This window comes from Lepidochelys kempii, chromosome 2 (genome assembly GCF_965140265.1).
Source record: "Lepidochelys kempii isolate rLepKem1 chromosome 2, rLepKem1.hap2, whole genome shotgun sequence".
Lineage (NCBI taxonomy): Eukaryota > Metazoa > Chordata > Testudines > Cheloniidae > Lepidochelys > Lepidochelys kempii.
In genome coordinates, this window is record NC_133257.1 from 58,771,321 (window position 1) to 58,784,618 (window position 13,298).

Sequence of the window (13,298 nt, forward strand, 5' to 3'; positions counted from 1 at the left end):
GGCGTCATTGTGGACATCTCACGGGAACTTCTCTTTAATGCACAACAGCAATCAAAAAGGGAAATATTAGGATGTTGAGTGAACAACAAGGGGGGACATCAAGGAAACTGAAAGGTAGTTAATTTAAATTGATAAATGAAAACACTTTTTTTACATAACACATAATTAGCCTATGAAACTCACTTTCAAAAGATATAATTGATATCAAAAAATTCACTTGGATTAAAAAAGGATTAGACATTTATTTGGATGCAAACATCTACAGTTACATTAAATGGGATTGTTTAAAGAGTTATGTATTTATCATATTTCTCGGCAGAAGCCAATGTCTAATTGCTTGGAGCTAGTAAGAAACTTCCCCTTATGGGCAGGTAGTCCTATAAGGGTTTCTTGCACCTTTCTTTAAAACCTCTAGTCCTAGCTAGCTTTGGAGAAAACCTACAGGACTGATGTGGCATGGCAATTGCTATGTTGACAGCTTGTGAATGAACACAGCATTTTTTAATATAATGGTAGTTGGTATATCTCATTAGAAAAGAATATCTCCTTAGTAATTTTAGATGACAAAGCCTATCTGTTCAGTTTTTAGGTCTTGTACTTTTACCTGTTTACAAGATAACACCTTTCTTATCTGAAAAGATGTACCCTTCATCATTGATATTAATTCATAACTGATCACCTGTAAATGAGATAACTGCTTAGACTCTATGGTTTTAGTATCCTAGTCTAGCTAAGTGCTTCTGGAGACTCGAAGCACAAAACTCTGCTTGCTCAAAAAGCTTGTTAATGGGTCCCAGATGACATAGCTATCAATTTTTTAGTATCAGATATACATGCTGTATCCATTATAACTTTCACTTAGAGGCAGACTTGACTTAACTGTACAGTAGCTTGTAAGGTTTTTCTCTTATTTTCATTATGAGAGGGGGACAAAACTTAGCAATGTTAGTTGAAGTGAAAATACGTATCTGAAAAGAAAATATATGGTGTGTGTATAGTGACACTGAGACAGCTGATGTCTTTCCAAGAACTGCAAGACTTTTTTTTCTTTAAAACATTTCCCAGGTTGTTTAAATGTGCTTTGTAAGCAATGACAAAATGACAAGTTATCATTGATCTGTCCTTTCCTCCATCTCAGAGGGATTCATTAAATAATGCATGTACCCATGTGAATTACCCTTCTTCATTTTACTATCCCCAGACCATTAGCCAAATATAGCAATACTAGCATCTTTCAACCCCTAGAAACCCTTTGGCTTTCATTTAATTAAATTATCCCATTATGAAAACTCTTATAATGAGATTAAATTTAATTATTTATCAGACACTTATTTGCACTAGGGATCCTATCAATTATGTATGGTAGCGCTAAACATTTTTCAATCCATCACCTTTTCTTTTCATGGAAGGTGCAATTTATTAAGAGCATCTGAAGTACAGTAACAGTGGAGCTATAGCAGAAATATGCATGCCATCCTGGTTCAGTTAAAAGCAAATGAAATAGGAAAATAGAGAGGAAAATTCATTTCCCATTCATATTTAAATACAAAACACAGATACAGTATCTTGTGGTGTTTTAATTATTTGATGTAACAGTTTTTTCAAGTGTTGTTTAATAAGACTTAAACCAAATCCAAAGAGACTGGTTGTATTATGCCATGCTGAGCAACTAACAGATACCCATGTTATGTACAGAAGTTTTAATGTCTAATTAGAGCATTTAAAAGAAAATATATAAAATAGCTTAAACTGATGTAACTATTAAGCATATAATTTAATTTCTTATGCATTACTGGAAGAATATAACATTCTGAGAATATAAAGTAATTGACCATAGAACTACATTTTAAGGATGCACTTAATGTATGTAGGAAATAAAATGTCAGTAGCCAAGTCTGCAGTTGCCAGAAATACTGCATTACTTGATCTTTCAAAAAAAGATAGAGGAAAATAGTTAGGTTTCCAAAAATTGTTTCAAATGGAATGATATTTTCTGGTGAACATTATGAAGAAGACATAAATGTCAACACAGCTCAGAGCTCTTTTTATCAGATCTCGTCAATATGTAATTAATTATTCATCTGGAGTTCTGTGTGGCTCAGGGCAGGATTTCAGAGAGCTTGTCATTTGCAAAATTGCATAGTCATCACAAGATTGCTTGTTTTTTGCTTTTACAAATAACATGGACATAACTGATCAGCGGCATCTGGTTAGATGATGCGTACAACTGAATGGTAAAGTTAACAACAATAGCCTTTAAATATAGCAAATGCTTTTAAAATGTTACAAAATTCTATCCACCTTCAAAATGCTCATGTTTCTTGTTCAAGTGAGACTGTACGGGGGGGGGAGGGGTGTAAGGATGTCAAACAAAGTGATTTATACCCTTATTTCCTTGTGTTAGTGCTGAAAGAGGATGTTTGCTTCATTAACTTAGTAATTCACTGCTACAATAAACTAAATATTTGAGAGAATTTAAGTGAGAATGGCCCCAAGTTTTGACAAATTACTACTGAATATTTTAATCCTTCTTATATTGAAAGAACTAGATATGATACATAGAATCATAGAATATCAGGGTTGGAAGGGGACCTCAGGAGGTCATCTAGTCCAACCCCCTGCTCAAAAGCAGGACCAATCCCCAATTAAATCATCCCAGCCAGGGCTTTGTCAAGCCTGACCTTAAAAACTTCTAAGGAAGGAGATTCCACCACCTCCCTAGGCAACGCATTCCAGTGTTTCACCACCCTCCTAGTGAAAAAGTTTTTCCTAATATCCAACCTAAACCTCCCCCACTGCAACTTGAGACCATTACTCCTTGTCCTGTCCTCTTCTACCACTGAGAATAGTCTAGAACCATCCTCTCTAGAACCACCTCTCAGGTAGTTGAAAGCAGCTATCAAATCCTTCTCTTCTGCAGACTAAACAATCCCAGTTCCCTCAGCCTCTCCTCATAAGTCATGTGTTCCAGACCCCTAATCATTTTTGTTGCCCTTTGCTGGACTCTCCAATTTATCCACATCCTTCTTGTAGTGTGGGGCCCACATATAATTAATAGAAAAATAACACCTATCTGACAAAAGTCAATTGTATTCCCTGGCTATCATGTTATCAAAGGCTATATAATGTAATACATGGCACCTGAGATCATAAATATTAACTGATTAACCTTCACTACAATCCTGTACATTAGATAAAGGTAGGTAAGATATTTTGATAGCCATTTTCCAGATAGGGAGACTGGGGCACAGCAAGCCGGTGTCAATGCCAGGATTAGTAATCAGGTCTCCTGGTTAGCAGCACCAAGCTATAAGAACAAGTCCAAACTCCTACTATAGTTATGAAATATAACTTCGCCAAAAAAATGTACCACACTTTAACCGATGGGACTACCATATACAAACAACTGTATGGTGAAATTAGCGTTAGAATGCATGTTCGAATCTACAACAAGGAATAATAAAAAATTGAGCAAAAAATAGAAAGGAGGTTAAATAAAAGTTATAGAATTAATGGAAGTTGAGAGAAGAACTCTTGTCTCTTTTGCCATTGGTACAATGTTGTTGTGAATGCTGACTGTGATCGGTTCTGTACAATTATATCTGAAGGTACAGATCTCCTTTCAAGGGCTTACATGCTAGTATATGCTCAGTCAAAACAGTTAGGACACATTTAGGTGGATGCCAGCATTGGTTGGAAGTGGTGGTGGTGGAAACCTGGAAGGACATTTTTGAAGGCTTTGCAGAATAACTATGTTTGAAGGAGGGATTTGAAGGTGAGAGGTATTGCTGTTTAGTCTTTGAGAGAAGAGTAGGAGCCACCAGGGAAGAAAGTGTGAAAATGAGAGTGGAATAAGAATACAAGCGTTGATAGAAGTAAGTGGAGAATAGGAGAAAACAGAAATGTCTACAGGGGTGGAGTTGTTCAAAGCCTCGACTGTGCACGAGATGCTTCATTGTGATTTAGAAGGCAAGGAGAAGCCAGGTAAAGGATGTGGATACTGAGAGTGGAATGCAGAGCAGCTGGAGAGGATAAGAAGAGTGTTTAATAGCTTTTTGGATAGTCTGGAATGGAGTGAACTGAACAGCAGTGGGTCAAGAAAGGAGGCTACAGTAGCCACTATGAGAGATGATCAAGGGTTTTTAGAACCCTTTGGGATACAGCGGACAGGACAGATGTTAAGGTACTTTAAAGGAAGTACTGACAATATTTGGTGCATGGAGTAGAGAAGAGTTGAATATGCCATTAAGTTGTGCACTTGGGTGACAGGGAGGGTGGTGAAATTTTCTATGATAATTGAGAAGGGAAGGATGGCAAGGGTTTGGAGGGAAATAATTAAATTTTCACCATGTTGAATATGACTTGGTGGTGAGACAATTAGGACGAGAAGAGAGAAAGAGCATTAAAACAGCTTGACCACAGCTAGAGAAGATATGGATAAAGAAGTGGATTTGAGAGTCATTGACATAGATATAATTTAAACTATGAGAGCAGATTGAATCACCTAGAGTAGAAAAAAGGAGATTCCCAAGGAACTTGTAGGGATACCAATAGAGAGCAAGAAGAGGGTGCAGTAGAAGCCATTGAAGGAGAAACTGATTGGTTTTCTTTTGTACATTATGTAAGTAATTTTATGGTATGTATGTTTTGTTGATGACTCTTAATCAAAAGAGCACAATCCTCCTTTCCCCACCGCACAAAAACTGTATATTTTTGCCACTAGCTAATGGTTCCAAGCATTTAATTTAAGTATTCAGGGTAACTAGGATTCAGAACGCCATAAATCTTAGCAAGTACTTGATTCTTCTCCCTGCTTTTTGCATTCTGAATCTTGAAAGCTTTGTGGGATGACTGGCTGGCTGACCACAACTATATTTGAGATTGAGGGTTAGTAAATTGGCAGTTTTCTTGAACTGGCTTTTTTTTTTAAACATTACCTTCTTTCAATATGAACATGCAGATAGTGGGCAGTAATTTAGCAAATGAACTGGATGTGTGCATGAGTCTTTTATACCTTGAAAATATCTACACCCAGCCACCTGTTTAAATTACGACCAACCATGTGGAAACTGTTTATTGGTAAGTCTACTCTAGTTTTATGCGTATATTTCACAAAGATTTCAATATTTTTAAGTCATCTGTGATTGTGGGTCCTTGTTTATTTCTCTTTCTTTTTTCAGGTGATAGTGATTATTCTCCAAAGAGTTACTAAACCCCTTTTGCTTTCTGCAAATTCAAATTCAAAATGAACATGTAAATAGATTTGATTCTCAGTAAGAGCTTTAGATGATGGAATGGTAAAGAATCTGCATATCCAGCTGGTATCATGAACAGTATTCCAGGAGCCTGCGGCTCCATAAAATTGGTCACAAAGGGAAAATTCCAAGACTGAAGTTCCCAGTCAGCCAGAGAGGGGATCACTGGCAAGCTACTGCTTCTCCTTGATGCTTTCATCATTAATAAAGCAAGCTGATATCACGAATGTCCTACATAAGCTTTTCATTTACAATTCAAGAATGTAACACAAGAAAACTTTCAGAGTAACATTTTCTTATGATCCTAGAATGAGTTAAATTTTAATTAAATGCAAAAACTTGTTAACAGAATAATGTACAAAAGTCAAGACACCAAAGTGTTATAGTTTTTAGACATTGCACATGTGTCAAGCTTGAAATCTTTACATTGTTAAATGTATACCTAAATGACTTCTAATTATATTAAGTGGACAAGTAAGATTACTATAACTTTTTTTATTCCTGATTGTTGTGCATTTTTTCAAGCACTAAATTAACATAATTCTACATTTAATTTCTTTGTTTTAAAAATCATTTAAGGAAAAGGGAAATACAATTTGTGCATGCTTAATAATGATATCACTTAGAGCCTTTGAAGTTTCCACCTTGTTGAGCTGAATGGGGTGGGGAATGGTTGTGGTCACGGCTTGTCTGCTGTTGCTGTTTGTCTAGAAACAGTTTTCTGCAATTTTGGGTTAACAGAGGAGTAACATATCAGTTTACATTATGATATCTATGTCTTAGCAATATAGAAAATTTGATTTAAAAATCAGCCCTTCAAATTATAAAACCCAGTAAAATTTGTGAAGAAACCTTAAAACCAAGGGACCTTAAATTTTTTTTAGTTTTCTTGCAGTACTTTTATGTATGTGTGTTGGGGGAGGGTTGTTATGGGGAGTGCAGTTGTTGCTTCTGTTTCAATGGAACATTGACTGTTTTCCCACTGCACATTATCATACCTTGAAATTACCAGCCTCTGTGTCTAGCAGACTCCATGTGGAGAAGAATAGTGTTGCCAGGCATCCAGTTTTCAACCAGAATGCCCAGTCAAAAAGGGACCCTGGCAGCTCCAGTCAACACCACTGACCGGGCCATTAAAAGTCCAGTTGGTGGCGCAGCGGGGCTAAGGCAGACTCCTTGCTGCCTGGCTCTATGCAGCTCTTGCAAGCAGCCAGCATGTCCGTAGACCCTAGGTGCAGGGGTGGCCTTGGCGGTTCTGCGCGCTGTCCGGGCCCCAGCACTGGCTCCGCAGCTCCCATTGGGCAGTGGTGTTCAGTTTTCTGCTGTCAGGAAGTTGGAAACCCTAGAGGTGAAGGAGGGAGAATTTGTGGTTCTTCCAGCCACTGTGAAGCTATCTGTCCTCACTTTGGGGCCCAGGGTGCTGGAACTCTTCCTTACTTCCTTGAAATAGCCTGAGGGTCTCCAAGATTCCCAGCCTACTATACTAAGACCGGGTTTATATAAAATCAAGTCATTCTGTAGCTCATACGCACAGTCATTCTTGTGGGGGAGGAGGGAGGGTTATTGCTCTTTTGGGAGTTGCTAAGCCAAGAACAGCCCTCTTCCCTCAATACGGCCGTAATGTGCTCTCTCATTTTATTCTCTTATGCTCAGCCAAATAAACACCAGTATCATAAATATCTCTGCAGGTTCATGTCACTTCAATGGGAAAATCATCTCCCTTACTGATAGCCAGTTCACTCTTGATCATCTGCTAATGGTGAGAAGGAGGAATTGAACTTCTGATGAATACTGCAGAATGTTCATGAAGCTGTGTGTACTCCAGATGAGAGAGGATAGCTACTTCCTTGGCCATAGCTGTGTACAACATCAGTTTGAGATGCCTTTCAATTCAGGACATTGAAATGACTCATAATATGGAAGAATGGACCTCTAAGGCTGCGAAGCATGAGCTCTAGCAAGAAGAAAAACTCAGTCAAAAGGTGGAAGGTTTCTGCATCCGTAGTTTCCTTTCCTCTCCTCCATTGACTCTATGATGAACTTGTTTTCTTGAGATGCAGTTTTACTACTGTGGCTAGATACGTAAGAGATTTCCAGTGACTGAGGATGTATCGCATTATTACTTCTCTCAATCCAAAGAAGTTGCTCTATCAGCAAAAAATGGAATTGGCTGAGGTGGGGAAATCAGATTAAATAAAAACCCTCAATATAATTTGGTGTGATAATCATATAGTTTTGTTTTATTTCTACAGTTTTACACTATGTTGCAATCTGAATGCAGTGTGTGCAGCAAACTTGCTTCTATAGTTTGAGGACCAGTAGGACCTACAGAGAGAGAGAGAGATACTGATGAAGTGAAGAACTGAAAAATAATAGTATGTGGTTTTCTCTTGTCCTTACTCTTCTGGATGATTTCTAGCAAGGGAGGCTAGACTTGTAAACAAAAAAGATGCATTGTTGTTGATATTTCCAAGTTATAGTCACCATTTATTCTGTAACAGAAGCTAAGTATTATTACTAATTACTAGGTGCATAGTGTGTTTTCTTAAATGCAAGAATAATTTTAAATATAATTTGTATTTTGTTGCTGCTTTATGCACGTTACTTTATAGAATATTTAAAGACATTAAACATTTGCATTTTTACACATCTACACATAGAATCCTAGAATATCAGGGTTGGAAGGGACCTCAGGAGGTCATCTAGTCCAACCCCCTGCTCAAAGCAGGACCGATCCCCAATTAAATCATCCCAGCCAGGGCTTTGTCAAGCCTGACCTTAAAAACTTCTAAGGAAGGAGATTCCACCATGTCAAGGTTCCTTCCCCACTCTGAACTCTAGGGTACAGATGTGGGGACCTGCATGAAAAACCTCCTAAGCTTATCTTTACCAGCTTAGGTCAAAACTTCCCCAAGGTACAAAATATTACACCCGTTATCCTTGGACTGGCCGCTACCACCACCAAACTAATACTGGGGAAGAGCTGTTTGGACGCATCCTTCCCCCCCAAAATACTTCCCAAAACCTTGCACCCCACTTCCTGGACAAGGTTTGGTAAAAAGCCTCACCAATTTGCCTAGGTGACTACAGACCCAGACCCTTGGATCTTAAGAACAATGAACAATCCTCCCAACACTTGCACCCCCCCTTTCCTGGGAAATGTTGGATAAAAAGCCTCACCAATTTGCATAGGTGACCACAGACCCAAACCCTTGGATCTGAGAACAATGAAAAAGCATTCAGTTTTTTACAAGAAGACTTTTAATAAAAAATAGAAGTAAATAGAAATAAAGAAATCCCCCCTGTAAAATCAGGATGGTAGATATCTTACAGGGTAATTAGATTCAAAAACATAGAGAACCCCTCTAGACAAAACCTTAAGTTACAAAAAAGATACACAGACAGAAATAGTTATTCTATTCAGCACAATTCTTTTCTCAGCCATTTAAAGAAATCATAATCTAACACATACCTAGCTAGATTACTTACTAAAAGTTCTAAGGCTCCATTCCTGGTCTATCCCTGGCAGAAACCAGCATACAGACAGACCCAGACCCTTTGTTTCTCTCCCTCCTCCCAGCTTTTGAAAGTATCGTGTCTCCTCATTGGTCATTTTGGTCAGGTGCCAGCGAGGTTACCTTTAGCTTCTTAACCCTTTACAGGTGAGAGGAGCTTTCCCCTGGCCAGGAGGGATTTCAAAGGGGTTTACCCTTCCCTTTATATTTATGACACACCACATCTCTAGGTAACGCATTCCAGTGTTTCACCACCCTCCTAGTGAAAAAGTTTTTCCTAATATCCAACCTAAACCTCCCCCACTGCAACTTGAGACCATTACTCCTTGTTCTGTCATCAGCTACCACTGAGAACAGTCTAGATCCATCCTCTTTGGAACCCCCTTTCAGGTAGTTGAAAGCAGCTATCAAATCCCCCCTCATTTTTCTCTTCCGTAAACTAAACATCCCCAGTTCCCTCAGCCTCTCCTCATAAGTCATGTGTTCCAGTCCCCTAATCATTTTTGTTGCCCTCCGCTGGACTCTTTCCACTTTTACCACATCCTTTGTGTAATGTGGGGCCCAAAACTGGACACAGTACTCCAGATGAAGCCTCACCAATGTCGAATAGAGGGGAACAATCACGTCCCTCAATCTGCTGGCAATGCTCCTACTTATACATCCCAAAATGCCATTGGCCTTCTTGGCAACAAGGGCGCACTGTTGACTCATATCCAGCTTCTCGTCCACTGTCACCCTAGGTCCTTTTCTGCAGAACTGCTGCCTAGCCATTCGGTCCCTAGTCTGTAGCGGTGCATGGGATTCTTCCGTCCCAAGTGCAGGACTCTGCACTTGTCCTTGTTGAACCTCATCAAATTTCTTTTGGCCCATTCCACCAATTTGTCTAGGTCCCTCTGTATCCTATCCCTACCCTCCAGCGTATCTACCTCTCCTCCCAGTTTGGTGTCATCTGCAAACTTGCTGAGGGTGCAATCCACGCCATCCTCCAGATCATTTATGAAGATATTGAACAAAACCGGCCCCAGGACCCACACTTGGGACACTCCACTTGATACCAGCTGCCAACTAGACATGGAGCCATTGATCACTACCCGTTGAGCCCGACAATCTAGCCAGCTTTCTATCCACCTTATAGTCCATTCATCCAGCCCATTCTTCTTTAACTTGCTAGCAAGAATACTGTGGGAGACAGTGTCAAAAGCTTTGCTAAAGTCAAGGAACAACACGTCCACTGCTTACCCTTCATTCACAGAGCCAGTTACCTCATCATAGAAGGCAATTAGATTAGTCAGGCATGCTTGGCTCATTGATCAAAATACACAGGAGAATAACAACATAGACACATGAATGGATATAACTTTATTAACTTAAATATTCAAATGTTGTGGAGAGGCTGATCCCTGCCTTAACTACTAGGCATTAATTGAGTCCAATAGAAGTATGAATGGTCTCAAAGCCAAGGAATGAAGACTTTCTCCCTTAGCTAAATCACTGGTAGCCCATTGCTGAGTATCACCACCTTCCCCTGGAAAAGGTAACACAGCTAACCAAGGGTTGAGAACTGGCTCTTGTAATCAAACCCCCAGTACTCAATTCATAGTTCAGCCCAGTGATTAAATCCACCACTCTGTCTCCAGGAGGGGAAACAAACATTCAGGTGAGGCGCTCAGTCTGGGAGGATTTAAGACCTCCTCTTATTCCACAGGCTAAATGGGTCCACCAGTCTCTCCTGGGGCCTGTGCTCAGGTTTACACCAGGTGCTGACCCCTTGAAGCCTCTGATCCTCACTGAGCACTCGCTGCAAGTTGTTTTCATTTATTACCTCCTCTTCTTTATTTTTTTAAATGTACTCTGTTTTATCCTTATTCTGTACCACTATGTTCCAGGATGTTATGAATAAGGTGGAAAAAAACCCACTGGATACCTTGTCAGTCTTGCCCCAAGGGGAAAATTCTTTCCTGATCCCTAAAAGATTAGAGGCACAGCAAACCTGGAAACTCAGCTATGACAGCTACACTGCCTGTGGGTAGGGTGGGTAGACAGGCAACTTTCAGCACCAAAATGCTTAAACACACAGGGAGGCGAGGTTTGCTGGAACCAGTCTGCTTTCTCCCACTCCTGAATTGGCCAGTGGGCAGCTTGGGGATGTGGAGCTGTGCTCCACTCTCTCTACCACACACATGAACTCTGCATGAATTCGGGGTGTGGAGAGGGGACAAAGATGAGTGCACACCCATCCTCCAACCAGGACCCTATAGGTTGGCCATTCCCCTGTCAGTCAAATTAAACTCCCCCGGCTAACATGACGAGAGATTCTCAGTGGGCTCAGTTTTATGCCCATTGCTGTTTAGCATGTATCGCTACAAATACTAATTAAGGATCATGTTCTAACTGGACAGTTATAGGCAGAGCTTACCTTTGTGGTCCCATAAAACCAGCGGCCATGGGATCCCCAGTATTTTGGCGGTCCAAGTAATATAAAAGAATCTCAGCTTTCATTTTATTAAAAGTAAGTTACTTGGCTTTTTCCTTGTGAAATAGCCTTGAAAATATAAACCAATAGCGAGGATTTTCTGAGGCTCACAGGTTACTCACCATTCCCTCACAGCCACCAAGGACTGGGTTTTGGGATTCAAGGGAATCCTAACCATAGGTCTCTTGCTATTTTTAGGAAGATCCCAGAATCAAGTTGATAGTTCCAGGTGACAGTGCTGCCCAAACTGCTGTTAACTCACTGGGGTACCTGGGGCTGAATCAGAACCCCTGCTGGGCATCCAGTGTGATCTCTAGCCAAACAATGGGAAGCTTAATAACATGAAAAGCAGAATCAGGACTACACCAAGGTCTTGGGAGGCCCAGGGCAACATCTGAAACTGAGGCCTCCTGCAGTCCCAGACCTGTAAGTTTGTTGTTCTCCCCACAGGCGTAAAGAGATTCTGCCTTGTCTGTCTGTGGGGGGGAGGAGGGTGCTACCATCTCGCCCTGAAGTCCAGTCTCGCTGCCGGTGGGAGAGGTATCTGTAATCCAGGCTCTCAGCATGGCAAGTAACCTCAGGCCTGGGCAATGATGCGAATGGCAGCAACAGTGGTTTCTGAGCCCAGTTGGGCAGGGGAGTCTGTCCAGGTTGTAATGCCTCCCACTCAAATTTGGCCCAACCACTCCTCTAGTTTTGGGGGTCCTGTCAAACAGGGAATGTAGGGCAAACTGTCCCTTTTGCCCCTGCCTTTGTGCAGCCCTGAGCACAATAGTGAAGGTCACTGAGCAAGGAACTATTCCCAGCTCTGACAATAACTCCCTTTGTGGCTCTTGTTAAGACACAGAGATGAAAATTTTCATCAGGCACCTGTAGATGCTTAATTTATACACCCATGTTTTAAAATGTTGGCCTTAGTTTCTACATCTGTAAAATGGGGGTGATAATGCTTACCTACCTCAATGAGGAGTTTTGACAACTATGTAAAGTGATCTAAATCCTAAAACTTACAGATTGCAGGCAGACCCCTCCAGAGCCTGTACGCCTAATGAGAGTGGATAAGGAGAAAGGCACAGTTAAGAAGGGCCTGTTAAGTTTGGAATCATTTAATTAAACCTCTCCAAAATCATCAGGCTAACAATAGTGAGAAGTCATGGACAGGAATCCTTTTTCAAACAAACCAAATGTTTTGCAGGCCCTCCTGAAAATGCAAAAGTGAGACAACTTTGAGTATTCTCTGTGTTAGATCTTGATTCTTGTCAATCTGGTTACATATCTGGTTATGGGATGGAGTCTGCCTTAGTGGCAATTATAGATGATATCATCATGAATGAATATCAGATGTTCATGATGATATTGTTAGATCTATCAGTTGCCTTTGATCACGTGAGTGTTTGTTTGACTTGCCAGCAAATCATAGTAGAAGTCAATGCTGCTGCCCTTAGGTGGGTTTGTTCATATCTCTGAGAGATCCCAGAGGGCAGTTTTGGTTACTCATTGTTTTGCTCCAAGTGCGCTCTCATGTGGGATTCAGAAGGGTTTCATGTCCACCTCCCTCTTATGTAGTATAGCAGTGCTGTCCCTCTAGTCTGGCTTTGGGCTAGCTGCTTCCACAGTTGTGCTCTCTCTCTCTCAGATTGGCACTCCTGAACTTCCAGCCTGCTTTGGATGCTGTGGTGATTTGCTGCAGTAACTTTGCCCTTGGGTTAAATAATAAAAGTTAAAGTCCATCCCTTCCAGGGTACCCATGTCCAAACAAGAGTCTTCCACCCTAGCCTGAAGCTGGGCAAACCCTTCCGGAGTGTCTTTTCTTCAGATTTCACTCTTCGGCACCCCCACCCCCACCCCGGGCTCATCTCTCAGTCCTCAGGCTCTCCTGGGCTCCCTTCAATCTCTCCCTGATCTCTACCAAGCACCAACTCTCAGGGCTTCCTACCTGGAGTCTCTCTTCTCTCTTTGGTTCTCCATGGGCTTCTGTCTTGTGCATGGTTTAGTCACATGACCTGCCTGTCATTTTTTTTCCATGTGTGAAGATGAGCTAAATGTGTCACAGGT

At 40.8% G+C, this 13,298-nt stretch overlaps 1 protein-coding gene across 14 annotated transcripts in view; it reads left to right on the forward strand.

Moving 5' to 3' along the window:
• EYA1 (EYA transcriptional coactivator and phosphatase 1) overlaps window positions 1–13,298 on the forward strand; it is a 231,237-nt gene that overhangs the window by 77,306 nt on the left and 140,633 nt on the right. For 12 of the 14 annotated variants that reach the window (XM_073330859.1, XM_073330852.1, XM_073330861.1 and 9 more), the window contains exon 2: window positions 7,508–7,630. The exons of the other annotated variants lie outside the window; for them this stretch is intronic. The gene's annotated coding sequence lies outside the window, so the exon portion shown is untranslated. The remainder of the gene's footprint in view (window positions 1–7,507; window positions 7,631–13,298) is intronic. 14 annotated transcript variants of the gene reach the window in all.